We start from the raw sequence: 14,637 nt of genomic DNA, 5'->3' as shown, positions 1-14,637 counted from the left end.
TATTCTAGGCACACATCTTCCTCTAATTACACTCAGAGACAAAGCTCCATCCACCAGAGGGAAAAGACTCAGCTTCACCTACCGGTAGGTAGGCATCAGTCCCTCCCATCAGGAAGCCTGTAAAGAGCACCTGTATCAGCTTCCCCCACAAGGGGGAAGACACCAGAAGCAAGGCAGGCTACAACCATCCAGCCAAAAACTACACAAAATGAAAAGGCAGAGGGATATCAGGCAGATGAAGGAACTAGACAAAACCCCCCAAAAAACAGCTAAGTGAACTGGAAATTACCAGCCTCTATGAAAAAAAAAAAACCTTTAGAATAGTGATAGTAAAGATAATCCAAGATCTTGGACAACAATGAAGGCTTTTTCTAGCATGCATCTCAAAACTCTTCTAGACTCTACCCATTAAACAGTCTCAAAGATATTTCCATATTTGTAGGTATCTGTTACAGTAGCATCCCACTGTCTTAGTCTATTCTGACCCCTATAAAAATCATAGGCTATGTTGTTTAAACTACAAACATTTATTTCTTACAGTTATGGAGGCTGAGAGGTCCAAGATCAAGGTGCTGGCATATTTGGTGTGTGCTGAGGGCCTACTTTCTTGTTCATACATAGCAACATCCTCTATATCCCTTCATTGTAGAAGGGGTCAGGTGTCTCTCTGAGGTTCCTTTTATAAGAGTACTAATTCCATTCATTAGATCTCGGTCTTCATGATTCAATCACCTCCTAAAGGCCCCACCTCCAAATACTATCACATTAGGAACTGGATTTCAACATACAAATTTGGCAGGGGGTGGGAGACACAAACATTAAGTCTATAGCAACATCAACACAAAAATATTCTCAGAGATATAGAAACATTATATAATGATGAAGGCATTAATTTCCTGAGAAGACCTAAAATACTAAATATATATAGGCCTAATATACAGGCTAATAGAGCTTCCAAATATATAAAACAAAATCAATAGAACTAAAAGAATTAGACAAATCCACCATCTTGGTTGGAGACTTCAACACTCCTCTCATATTAATTTACAAAACAGGTGGGCAGAAATCTGTAAAGACAAAGAAAATCTTAATGAGACTATCAATTTACTGAATATAATTTACATTTCTAGAACATTCCAACCAACAACAGTTAAATATACACATTTTCAAATGCACAGGGAATATGCACTAACATAAGCCATATTCTGGATCATAATATAATCTTAATAAGTTTAAACCAATTGGTATTATGTAAAGCATGTCCTTAGACAATAATGGAATTAATCTGGAAAGCAATGACAGGAAAACATCTGGAAGACATCTGAAATATTTGATAATAAAACAACAAATCTCTAAGTAACCCATACCTGAAACAGGAAATCATAAGGAAATATAAATATATTTTAAATTAAATGAAAAAAAACATATGTATCAAAACTTATGGGATTCAGGAAAATTCCTAAGATGGCAAAGTAGTATGATGTGAAGTTTATCTACTCCCACAAATACATTCAAAATACATCTAAATGTGGAATGATTCACCCAGAAAATTTAATCAATATTGGCAAAAGACCTCAAGATTCTGAAAAAGCGAGAAATTCTCCCCATAACTGGGTAGGATAAAAGGAACAAGAATATGAGAAAGGAAGTAGGACAGGATCTTCACCGCTAGGAAAGAGCTGGGAAAGAAGAAATGTTTCTGCAACCTGGGAAGTTTCCCCATCTGCAGGGATATCAGATGAAACAGAGGAGGAACTTAAAGAGTCTTGGAAGAGAACATAGCAATTGCTTTGTAGCAAATAAAATGAAACAGTCCTGCACAGTCAGTGTAACCACACTGCATTCACCGTCCCATGACCACCATCTACCAGTGCAGGTGGGGGCTGAGAACCAATACTCAAGCTTTGGAAATCAGACTCAGGGAGACCACTGTGGCTGGCTAAACTAGAAATAATTGGGGTTGGTGGAACAGAAAAAGCCTAGCAGGACTAGAGTCTAGGGCAATAACATTTGAAGGTGTAAGCTGAGGAAAGCTGGTCAGGTTGAGAGGCCAGGCACCATTGTTTAGGGGTGGTGGAATAAGAGGCTTGGATCTTTCATGACAGCCTTGTTCCCTGCATGGGCTTTCAGGCAACAGGACAAGGGCTACACCAGTTCCAGGAGACATAGTGCTAGCAGTTGCTGCCTTGAAAAGGAAGGGTTCTTCAGAGCAGCTGCTTCCCTCGCAAGCTATAGGGAGTGCTTCCACAAGCCACTTGGCAACTGGAGGGGTCATAGGAGCGGCAGCTGCCCTTGCCAGCTACAGGGAGCCATATATCAAAGGGAAGTGTTGTGGGAGCCACTGCCCCCCACACACCCCACAGCACCAGGCACAGTCCTGTGAACTGCAAGCCCTTTCCTCATGGATTCCATCCTTAGCAGCCACCCAGCTCTAGAAGACATAGCAAGCTTCCACTGCTCTGAGTCATCACTATGCCCCAAGAACTCCATGACCAGGCACTAGATGCCACACTGACACACCTGTGGTCAAGGGGACCACAAAAGTATAAAGTTAGACAAAATGAGATGCCAAAGAAATACTTTTCACACAAAGAAGCAAGATTAAAAACAACTAAATGAAGATGAGCTAAGCAATCGATCTGAAAATATTTCATAGAGATAATAGTAAACATGATCCGAGAGCTCAGAAAAAAGAATTGAGTTACCAGAAATGTTTAACAAAGAGTTAGGAGATTTAAAGAACAGGAAACTAAGATGAATAACATAATATCTGAAATAAAAGAATTAGAAGTAAGATAACTGAGGCAGAATGAATAAGTGACATGGAAGACAAAGAGGGGAAATCACTGCCACAGAAAAGAATAAAGAAAAAAAAAGAATTAAAAGAACTGAGGACAGTCAAAAAGGCTAATGGGACAACATTAAATGTACCAACGATATCATCATAGGGATTCCAGAAAAAGAAATAGAGAGAGAAATGGCTAGATAAAATATTTGAAGAGATTACAGCTGAAAATTTCCCAAATATGAAAAAAGAAATACTCACTCAAGCTGAGGAAGCATAGAGAATCCCATACAGGATAAAACCAAGGAGAAATAAAGTGAGACACATACAAATCAAACCTTAAAAAGTTAAATTCAGAAAAAATATTAGAAGAGAAGGATCAAGATGGCAGAAGGATAAGATGTTGCACTCACCTTCTCCCACAAACACATCAAAAAAAAAAAGTCTACATTTAGAAAGACACACAGAACATCTACTGAATGCTGGCAGAGAACATAAACCTCGAAAAAGAGCAAGAAACCCTCCACATAACTGGGCAGAACAAAAGAGAAAAAAAAAGAGAGAGCGAGAGAAAAGAAATCAAGACTGCACTAGCACTCCTGAGAGGGATCTGTGAAAGAGAAAAGGACACACACCCTGGGAAGCCACCTAACTGACTAGGAGATCAGCTGAGACAGAGGGACCTCAAAGTCACTGAGAAAAGCACAGAAACTGGACTGAGGCCAAAGCAGAGTGAAAGCCACAAAGATCATCTGCACCAAAGCCCCAGACACAACAGCCTGAGATGCTCAGACTGGGGCTAGGCACTGAAACTCAGGCTCTGGAGACCATTTCGGGGGGAGGACTAGTGCTGGTTGTGTGGAGACAGCCTGAGGGGGTAGGGAGAAGTGTGTCATGGACTGGGAAGCCAAATGCCACAGCCCAGGGAACATGAAAGGAGGTCTGCTCCCACAGGAGAAGCTAGACAACATTGTTGGGGAGGGCAAGAGGAGGAGGGGCAGACCACCATAGGAAACTCTTTCCCTGTGCATGGGTGGGTTCTCAGATGGCGGGGCACCTCTGGTGCAGCCTACAGGTGGTGAGAGGCCACTTGCATGGGCTTATGGGACACTAGGGACCTCTGGTATGGGTTCAGGGCATGAATGTGCTAAGCATGACCTGGTGCCTCTCCCATGATCTGTAGTCTGCAGGTGGTGGGAACAAACCAGAGCAGTCATCTCAGAAACCAGAGGGGGCTGTGGCCCACCACCAGTAGGGGTCTTTGAACAGGCTTCACCTGAAGCCCCAGTTACCACAGAGGTCAGAAAAAAAAAAAAGAGCACTGCAACTGAACACAAACTGTTGATGCTCTCACTTCCCTGGGAACACACCAACCTTGCTACTGCTCTCAGACAGACAAAAGAAATACAATATATACAACTAGAAGAGAAGAGGTAAAATTGTCATCATGTTCAGATGACATAATACTCTATATAGAAAACTCTAAGGACTCCGAACAAAAACTACCTGAAGTGATTGACAAATTCAGCAAAGTAGCAGGATACAAGATTAACATTCAGAAATCAGTTGCATTTAAGTATAGTAACAATGAAATATTAGAAAAGGAATACAAAAATACAATATGTTTAAAATAACACCCCAAAAATTAAATACATAGGAATAAAACTGACCAAGAAGGTAAAAGACTTATATGCTGAGAACTATAAAATATTAATCAAGGAAATTAAAGAAAATTCAAAGAAATGGAAAGATATTCCATGCTCCTGGATTGAAAGAATTAATATAGTAAAAATGGCCACACTACCCAAAGCAATCTACAGATTCAATGCAATCCCTATCAAAACACCCATGACATTTTTCACAAAACTAGAACAAACAATCCAAAAATTTGTATGGAAGTATAAAAGACCCAGAGTTGCCAAAGCAATCATGAGGGAAAGAAACTAAGCAAGAGGCATAACTCCCAGACATAACTCCACAGTCATCAAGAGAGTGTAGTACTGGTACCAAAACAGACATAAAGACCAATGGAACAGAATAAAGAACACAATAATAAACCCAGATGGCTACAGTCAATTAATCTTTGACAAAGGAGGCAATATAAAATGGGAAAAATACAGTCTTTTCAGCAAGTGGTGCTGGGGAAACTGGAAAGCCACATGTTAATCATGAAACTGGAACACACCCTCACACCATGCAAAAAAATCAACATAAAATGACTTAAAGAATCAAACTCCTAGAAAAGAATATAGGCAAAACATTCTCTGACATCAAATATACAAATGTTTTCTCAGGTCAGTCTCCCAAGGCAACAGAAACAAAAGCAAAGATAAACCAATGGGACCTAATCAAACTGGCAAGCTTTTGCACAGTGAAGGAAACAAACAAAAAAAAAGACAACCTACAGAATGGGAGAAAATAGTTTCAAACGATGCAGCTGACAAGGCCTTAATCTTGAAAATATATGAACAACTTAAATAACTCAACAGCAAAAAAAAAAAAAAACAACAACAACAACCCCACCGAAAAATGGGGAGAAGACCTGAATAGAAATATCTCCAAAGAAGATATACAGATGGTCAACAGGCACATGAAAAAATGCTCAACATCATTAATTATTAGAGAAATGCAAATCAAAACTACTATGATGTACCATCTCAAACCTGTCAGAATGGCCATCATTAACAAGTCAGCAAATAACAAATGCTGGAGAGGGTGTGGAGAAAAGGGAACCCTCCTACACTGTTGGTGGGAATGTAAATTAGCACAACCACTATGGAAAACAGTGTGGAGGTACCTCAGAAAAGTAAATATAGAAATAACATATGACCCCAGCAATCCCACTCTTGGGCATATATTCAGAAAACACTTTCATTGAAAAAGATACATGCTCCTGTATGTTCACTGCAGCACTATTTGCATTAGCCAAGACATGGAAACAACCTCAATGTCCATCAACAGACATGACTAGATTAAGAAAATGTGGTACATCTGCACAAATGAATACTACTCAGTCATAAAAAAGAACAAAATAATGCCATTTGCAGCAACATGGATGGAACCAGAGACTCTCATACTAAGTGAAGTAAGTCAGAAAGAGAAAGACAAATACCATATGTTATCACTTATACCTGGAATCTACTATAAGGCACAAATGAACCTTTCCACTGAAAAGAAACACATGGACTTGGAGAACAGACTTGTCATTGCCAAGGGGAAGGGGGAGGGAGAGGAAGTGGGATGGACTGGGAGCCTGGGGTTAAAAGATGCAAACTATTGCATTTAGAGTGGATAAACAATGATATCCTGCTGTATAGCACAAGGAACTATACCCAGTCACTTGTGATAGAACATAATGGAGGATAATGTGAGAAAAAGAATATGTACATATGTGTGTGTGTGTGTGTGTGTGTGTGTGTGAGAGAGAGAAAGAGAGAGAGACTGGATCACTTTGATGTACAGTGGAAATTGACAGAACATTGTAAACCAGCTATAATTGAAAAAATAAAAATGCATAAAATAAAATAAAAGCAACAAGAGAAAAGCAACAAATACCATACATGGGAACCCCTATAACAGTTTCAGCAGAAACTCTGCCAACTTGAATAGAGTGGCAAGGTATATTTAAGGTGATGAAGGGGAATAACCTAGAACCAAGAATACGCTATCCAGCAAGGCTCTCATTCAGATAGGATGGATAATCTAAAGCTTTACCAATGAGAAAAAGCTAAAAGAATTCAGCATCAGTAAACTGGCTTTATAACAAGTGCCAAAGGAGCTTCTCTAGGTTGAAAAGAAAAACCACAACTTGAAACCAAAAATTATGAATGGGAAAGCGCACCAGTAAAGATCCTTCTGTATAGCACAAGGAACTACACCCAGTCACTTGTGATAGAACATAATGGAGGATAATGTGAGAAAAAGTATATGTACATATATATATATGTGTGTGTGTGTGTGTGTGTATGACATAGAGTAAATGTAGGAAACAATCCTCACACAATATGATATGAAAACCAGCACTTATGAGAAAAGGAAAGTACAAATGCAGGATGATGATGAAAATGCATTTGAATGAGTTCCCACTGTAGCTCAGCAGGTTAAGGACCTTGTGTTTTCTCTGAGGATGTGGGTTCATTCCCTGGCATTGCTCAATGGGTTAAGGTTCTAGCATTGCCACGAGGTGCAGCATAGGTTGCAGATATGGCTCAGATCCAGTGTTGCCATGGCTGTGGCATAGACCATGGTTGTGGCTCCAATTCAACCCATGAATAAGGAACTTATATATGATATGTGTATAACCATAAAGAGAAATAAAGAAAGAAATTGCATTTTAAATTAAGAGATCAACAACTTAAAATAATTTTGCATATATATAGAATGCTATATAAAAACCTTGTTGGGAGAGAGGACAAGATGGCGGAGGAGTAGGGGGACACGCTCGCCCTCTCCCACAAACACTACAAAAAAAGCACATCTACAGAAGAAATGACTCGCACAGAACAGCAACCAATCGCTGGCAGAGGAACCTAAACTCCAATAACGGCAAGAAGTTCGTGACATTATTGGGCAGAACGGGAGAAAAGAGGAGAGTGAGAGAAGGTGAATCCCAGCGGGACGGGCGCTCCCAAAAGGGAACTGCGGAGGAGAAAGGGATTCGGCACCCTGGAAAGTCACCTACCAGGCGAAAGATCAAATGAACCGGAGGAATCCCCAGATGCAGAGAAGAGTGTAGCAGTAAGTCGGAGTATGGAAAAACCGATCAAGAACCCAACGGACCATCTGAACTACGGGCACAGTCACCAAAAATTGAGATGCCTGGGTGGGGGCTGGGCACCGAATCCTCGGCTCCAGAGGTTAGTCCCCGAGAGGGGGACGGGGGACTCCTGGGTGGGGGCTGGGCACCGAGACCTCGCCTCCGAAGGTTAGTCCCTGGGAAAGAGATGGGGGACACCTGGATGGGAGCTGGGCACCGAGACCTCGGCTCCAGAGATTAGTCCCCGGGCTAGGGGGCGGGGAAGAGCAGAAACTGCTTGGGAGGTCTCTAAACCATTTGACGGGCAGAGACTGCCTGGGAGACTAGAAAACAAAGCTGTCGCAGAGGAAGGGAACAATACTCTAGGGGCAGGGAAGTGGAAAGCCGTCTCAGAGGGAACCTGGGAGAAGAGCCTGGTCTGCGCACGAGATGGGGAGGGGAGAGAAGAAGGGGTGGGTCCCCATAGAATACCCCCCACGCCACAGCAAGCTTACAGGTCGGCTAGCTAGCAGAAAGCTGTGCTTCCCAGTGCATTCCCTCCCCCCACCCCCGCCACCCCCTATGCTCTCGCCGAACCTGGGGCTGCCTGCCATCCAGGAGGGCTGGCCTCAACAATTGCCTGAAGCCTACCACCGCAGGGGCTCTCCCTGCACAGGCCTGCTTGCCCTTTGGAGGGGCTACACTTCCACAGAGCAGCACCAAACACCACCAGCCCCCTAGAAAAGGCCTGCAGCCCAGAAAAGCTAGAACAAGCCTAGCCAGGCCGTGAATAGATCGGCCTAATTCTCCGACGGTTTTTCTGAGACGGGCTGCCCCGGGGAGGAGCCTCTTGGGTCTCCAAGGGCCTTGCTACCCGCCCAAGACCCCAGGGGGTGCTAAGACCTAGTGGACCAGCTGCATAGGACTGCCAGCTCCAGGCAGGACCCCCTGCAGCCCAGAAAAGCTGCAACAAGCCTGGCCGAGTTGGGAAAAGATCTCAGACGGTTTTTCTTAGTCAGGCTGCCCTGGGGAGGAGCCTCTTGAGTCTCCAAGGGCCCTGCTACCCGCCCAAGACCCCAGGGGGTGCTAAGACCTAGTGGAACAGCTGCATAGGACTGCCAGCTCCAGGCAGGAACCCCTGCAGCCCAGAAAAGCTGCAACAAGCTTGGCCAGACTGTGAAAAGATATCAGACGGTCTTTCTGAATCGGGCTGCGCTGGGGAGGAGCCTCTTGAGTCTCCAAGGGCCCTGCTACCCGCCCAAGACCCCAAGGGGTGCTGAGAACCAAGTGAAATCTGCTACCATCGTGGGGTGGACCTCCCAGTCCTGTCTGCCCTCAGGAAGTCCTCCTTTGCTTCAAAGAAACACTGTTAGCCCCATCAACACTCCAGAAAAGCCACACTGCCTCAAAAAAGATTGACCAACAACGCCAGCCCTCAGGAAATATTCCACGGCAGTGACAAGGCAAACACTGCCCGATATCGGAGAGTACAACTCCCTCAGGAGAAAGAAGACAACAAGCAAGATGAAGAAGCTGAGAAACCACCCCCAGTCAAACCAACAGGAGAACTCACCTAAAACAGTCAACAATGAAACAGATCTCTGCAGTCAGACAGACCTGGAGTTCAAAAGAGAAATACTGAAAATACTGAAGGAATTAAGAGAAGATAGGAACAGTAATGCAGATACCCTCAGAAAGGAGCTAGAAAATATAAGGAGGAGCCAAGAAAAACTAGAACATTCATTTGCAGAGATGCAAACTGAACTAGGGGCAGTAAAAACCAGAATGAATAATGCAGAAGAACGAATCAGTGATATGGAAGATAGAATAATGGAAATCACTCAATCCAGTCAACAGACAGAAAACCGAATCAAAAAACTGGAAAGCAATATAAGAGACCTATGGGATAATATAAAACGGGCCAATCTACGCACAATAGGAATTCCAGAAGGAGTAGAAAAAGATGAGGGAATGGAAAATATATTTGAAGAAATTATCGCTGGAAACTTCCCAAATCTAAAGGATACTGGATTCAAGACACAAGAAGCACAGAGGGCCCCAAACAAACTGAACCCAAACAGACCCACACCAAGACACATCATAATAAAAATGGCAAACGTTAGTGATAAAGAGAGGATCCTCAAGGCAGCAAGAGAAAAACAGAATGTTACCTACAAGGGAACCCCCATAAGAATATCAGCTGATTTCTCTACAGAAACACTACAGGCCAGGAGGGAATGGCAAGAGATATTTAAAGTGCTCAAAGGAAAAAATATGCAACCTAGAATACTCTATCCAGCAAGAATATCATTTAAAATAGAAGGGGAAATAAAAATTTTTCCCAACAAACAAAAACTTAAAGAATACAGCAACACAAAACCCAGGTTCAAGGAAATATTGAAAGGGCTTCTCTAAACCAAAAAGAAAGGCAGGAAAGGGAAGAAAAAAAAATTAAAAAAAAGAAGAAGAAGAAGAGGAAGAACTAGGACTGAGGAAACCGCAATCAGAGAGCAGTCACTCAAATAAGCCAGCATACAGATTTAATCATGAACATGCTTCAAACAAAATAAAATTAAAAAGAAAAAAATAAAAGAGCCATCAAAACCATAAAATGTGGGCAAGGGATGTTAGGAGGTAAATAACCCTTTTTGTTTGTATGTATGTCTCTCTTCTTAAATTTAATATAATAATGAAGTGTTTCAACTTACAGGACCATCAGGCTAAAACACACAATTATGGGAAGGGGTTAGCATACTTAAAAAACAGGGCAACCACAAGCCAAAACCAAATATTGCATTTGCAAAAAATGAAAAAATAATATACTCAAGCAGATAATAACAGGAGACCATCCAACCAAAAAAAAAAAGAAAGGAAGAATGGAGAACCATAGCATCAACTGGAACACGAGGTTCAAATGGCAATAAATAATCATCTATCAATAATCACCTTAAATGTCAATGGACTGAATGCCCCAATCAAAAGACACAGAATGGCTGAGTGGATAAAAAGGCAAAAACCTTCAATATGCTGCCTACAAGAAACTCACCTTAGGACAAAAGATACATATAGATTGAAAGGGAAAGGGTGGGGAAAAGTATTTCATGCCAATAGACATGACAGAAAAGCAGGAGTCGCAACGCTCATATCAGACAAAATAGACTTTAAAACAAAAGACATAAAGAAAGACAAAGAAGGACTCTATTTAATGATTAAGGGATCCATCCAAGGAGAGGATGTTACTATCATCAACATATATGCCCCAAACATAGGAGCACCCAGATACATACAACAAATATTAACAGACATAAAGGGAGATATTGATGAGAATACAATCATAGTAGGAGACCTAAATACCCCCCTCACATCAATGGACAGATCCTCTAGACAGAAAACCAATTAAGCAACAGAGATCCTAAAGGAAACAATAGAAAAGTTAGACTTAATTGATATCTTCACTACATCCAAAAAAATCAGAATACACATTCTCCTCAAATGCTCATGGAACATTCTCAAGAATCGACCACATATTGGGACACAAAGTGAATCTCAATAAATTTAGGAGCATAGAAATTATCTCAAGTATCTTCTCTGACCACAATGCCATGAAATTAGAAATCAACCACGGGAAAAGCAGAGAGAAAAAACCTACTCCATGGAGACTCAACAACATGCTACTAAAAAACCAATGGGCCAATGAGGAAATCAAGAAGGAAATTAAAAACTACCTTGAAACAAATGATAATGAAGACACAACCTCTCAAAATCTATGGGATGCTGCGAAAACAGTGCTCAGAGGGAAATTTATAGTGATACAGGCCTTTCTCAAAAAAGAAGAAAGATCCCAAATGGACAACTTAACCCTCCACCTAAATGAATTAGAAAAAGAAGAACAAAAAAGTCCTAAAGTCAGCAGAAGGAAGGAAATTATACAGATCAAAGAAGAAATCAATAAAATAGAGACTCACAAAACAATAGAGAAAATTAATAAAACCAAGAGCTGGTTCTTTGAAAAGGTGAACAAAATTGACAACCCCCTGGCCAGACTCACTAAAAAGAGGAGAGAAAGAACCCAAATCACCAAAATTAGAAATGAAAAAGGAGAAAACACAACAGATACAGCAGAAATACAAAAACCCATAAGAGAATACTATGAACAACTCTACGGCAACAAGTTTGACAATCTGGAAGAAATGGACAATTTTCTAGAATCTTACAGCCTGCCAAAACTGAATCAAGCAGAAACAGACCAACTGAACAGACCGATCACTAGAAATGAAATTGAAGAGGTCATAAAATCACTCCCTACAAATAAAAGTCCAGGACCAGATGGCTTCACAGGTGAATTTTATCAAACATATAAAGAGGAATTGGTGCCCATCCTCCTTAAACTCTTTCAAGAGGTTGAAGAAGAAGGAATACTCCCAAAGACATTCTATGAGGCCACCATCACCCTCATTCCAAAACCAGGCAGAGATACCACCAAAAAAGAAAACTATCGCCCAATATCATTGATGAATATAGATGCAAAAATTCTCAACAAAATCTTAGCCAACCGAATCCAACAACATACCAAAAAAATTATACACCATGACCAGGTTGGGTTCATCCCAGGTTCTCAAGGATGGTTCAACATACGCAAATCAATCAGCATCATACACCACATTAACAACAAAAAAAAAAGTCAAAAATCATATGATCATCTCAATAGACGCAGAAAAAGCATTTGACAAAGTTCAACATCCATTCATGATCAAGACCCTCGCCAAAGTGGGTATAGAGGGAACATTCCCGAACATAATCAAAGCCATTTATGATAAACCCACAGCAAATATATCCTCAATGGGGAGAAACTGAAAGCCTTCTCACTCAAATCTGGAACAAGACAGGGATGCCCACTCTCACCACTGCTCTTCAACATCGTTTTGGAAGTCCTAGCCACAGCAATTAGACAAACAAAAGAAATCAAAGGCATCCATATAGGAAGAGAAGAGATAAAGCTGTCACTGTATGCAGATGACATGATACTATACCTAGAAAACCCTAAGGACTCAACCCCAAAACTCCTTGAACTGATTAATAACTTCAGCAAAGTGGCAGGATATAAGATTAACATTCAGAAGTCAGTTGCATTTCTGTATACCAGCAATGAAACATTAGAAAAGGAATACAAAAATACGATACCTTTTAAAATTGTACCACACAAAATCAAATACCTCGGAGTACACCTGACCAAGGAGGTAAAGGACCTATATGCCGAGAACTATAATACCTTCATCAAAGAAATCAAAGAAGATGTACAGAAATGGAAAGATATTCCATGTTCCTGGATTGGAAAAATCAATATTGTAAAAATGGCCATCCTACCCAAAGCAATCTACAGATTCAATGCAATCCCTATCAAATTACCCATGACACTTTTCACAGAACTAGAACAAACAATCCAAACATTTATATGGAACCACAAAAGACCCAGAATCGCCAAAGCAATCCTGAGAAACAAAAACCAAGCAGGAGGCATCACTCTCCCAGACTTCAAGAAATACTACAAAGCCACAGTCATCAAAACAGTGTGGTACTGGTATCAAAACAGACAGACAGACCAATGGAACAGAAGAGAGAATCCGGAAATTAACCCTGACACCTATGGTCAATTAAGCTTTGACAAGGGAGGCAAGAACATAAAATGGGAAAAGGAAAGTCTATTCAGCAAGCATTGCTGGGAAACCTGGACAGCTGCATGCAAAGCAATGAAACTAGAACACACCCTCACACCATGCACAAAAAGAAACTCCAAATGGCTGAAAGACTTAAATATACGACAGGACACCATCAAACTCCTAGAAGAAAACATAGGCAAAACACTCTCTGACATCAACCTCATGAATATTTTCTCAGGTCAGTCTCCCAAAGCAATAGAAATTAGAGCAAAAATTAACCCATGGGACCTCATCAAACTGAAAAGCTTTTGCACAGCAAAGGAAACCCAAAAGAAAACAAAAAGACAATCTTACAGAATGGGAGAACATAGTTTCAAATGATGCAACTGACAAGGGCTTAATCTCTAGAATATATAAGCAACTTATACAACTCAACAGCAAAAAAACCAATCAACCAATGGAAAAATGGGCAAAAGACCTGAATAGACATTTCTCCAAAGAAGATACACAGATGGCCAGCAAACACATGAAAAAATGCTCAACATCGCTGAGTATAAGAGAAATGCAAATCAAAACTACCATGAGATATCACCTCACACCAGTCAGAATGGCCATCATTCATAAATCCACAAATAACAAGTGCTGGAGGGGCTGTGGAGAAAAGGGAACCCTCCTGCACTGCTGGTGGGAATGTCAACTGGTACAGCCACTATGGAGAACAGTTTGGAGATACCTTAGAAATCTATACATAGAACTTCCATATGACCCTGCAATCCCACTCTTGGGCATCTATCCGGACAAAGCTCTACTTAAAAGAGACACATGCACCCACATGTTCATTGCAGCCCTATTCACAATAGCCAGGACATGGAAACAACCCAAATGTCCATCGACAGATGATTGGATTCGGAAGAGGTGGTATATATACACAATGGAATATGACTCAGCCATAAAAAAGGATGACATCATGCCATTTGCAGCAACATGGATGGAACTAGAGAATCTCATCCTGAGTGAAATGAGCCAGAAAGACAAAGACAAATACCATATGATATCACTTATAACTGGAATCTAATACCAGCACAAATGAACATCTCCTCAGAAGAGAAAATCATGGACTTGGAGAAGAGACTTGTGGTTGCCTGATGGGAGGTGGAGGGAGTGGGAGGGATAGGGAGCTTGGGCTTATCAGACACAACCTAGAATAGGTTTACAAGGAGATCCCGCTGAATAGCATTGAGAACTATGTCTAGATACTCATGTTGCAACAGAAGAAATGGTGGGGGGAAAACTGTAATTGTAATGTATACATGTAAGGATAACCTGACCCCCTTGCTGTGCAGTGGGAAAATAAAATAAAATAAAATAAAAAAAGATACAATGCAATGTAATCTAAAAAAAAAATTTTAATTAAAAAATTTAAAAATGGTAAAAAAAAAAAAAACCTTGTTGGAACAATT

Source organism: Sus scrofa, chromosome X (assembly GCF_000003025.6).
Source record: "Sus scrofa isolate TJ Tabasco breed Duroc chromosome X, Sscrofa11.1, whole genome shotgun sequence".
NCBI lineage: Eukaryota > Metazoa > Chordata > Mammalia > Artiodactyla > Suidae > Sus > Sus scrofa.
This window is presented reverse-complemented; position numbering follows the sequence as displayed.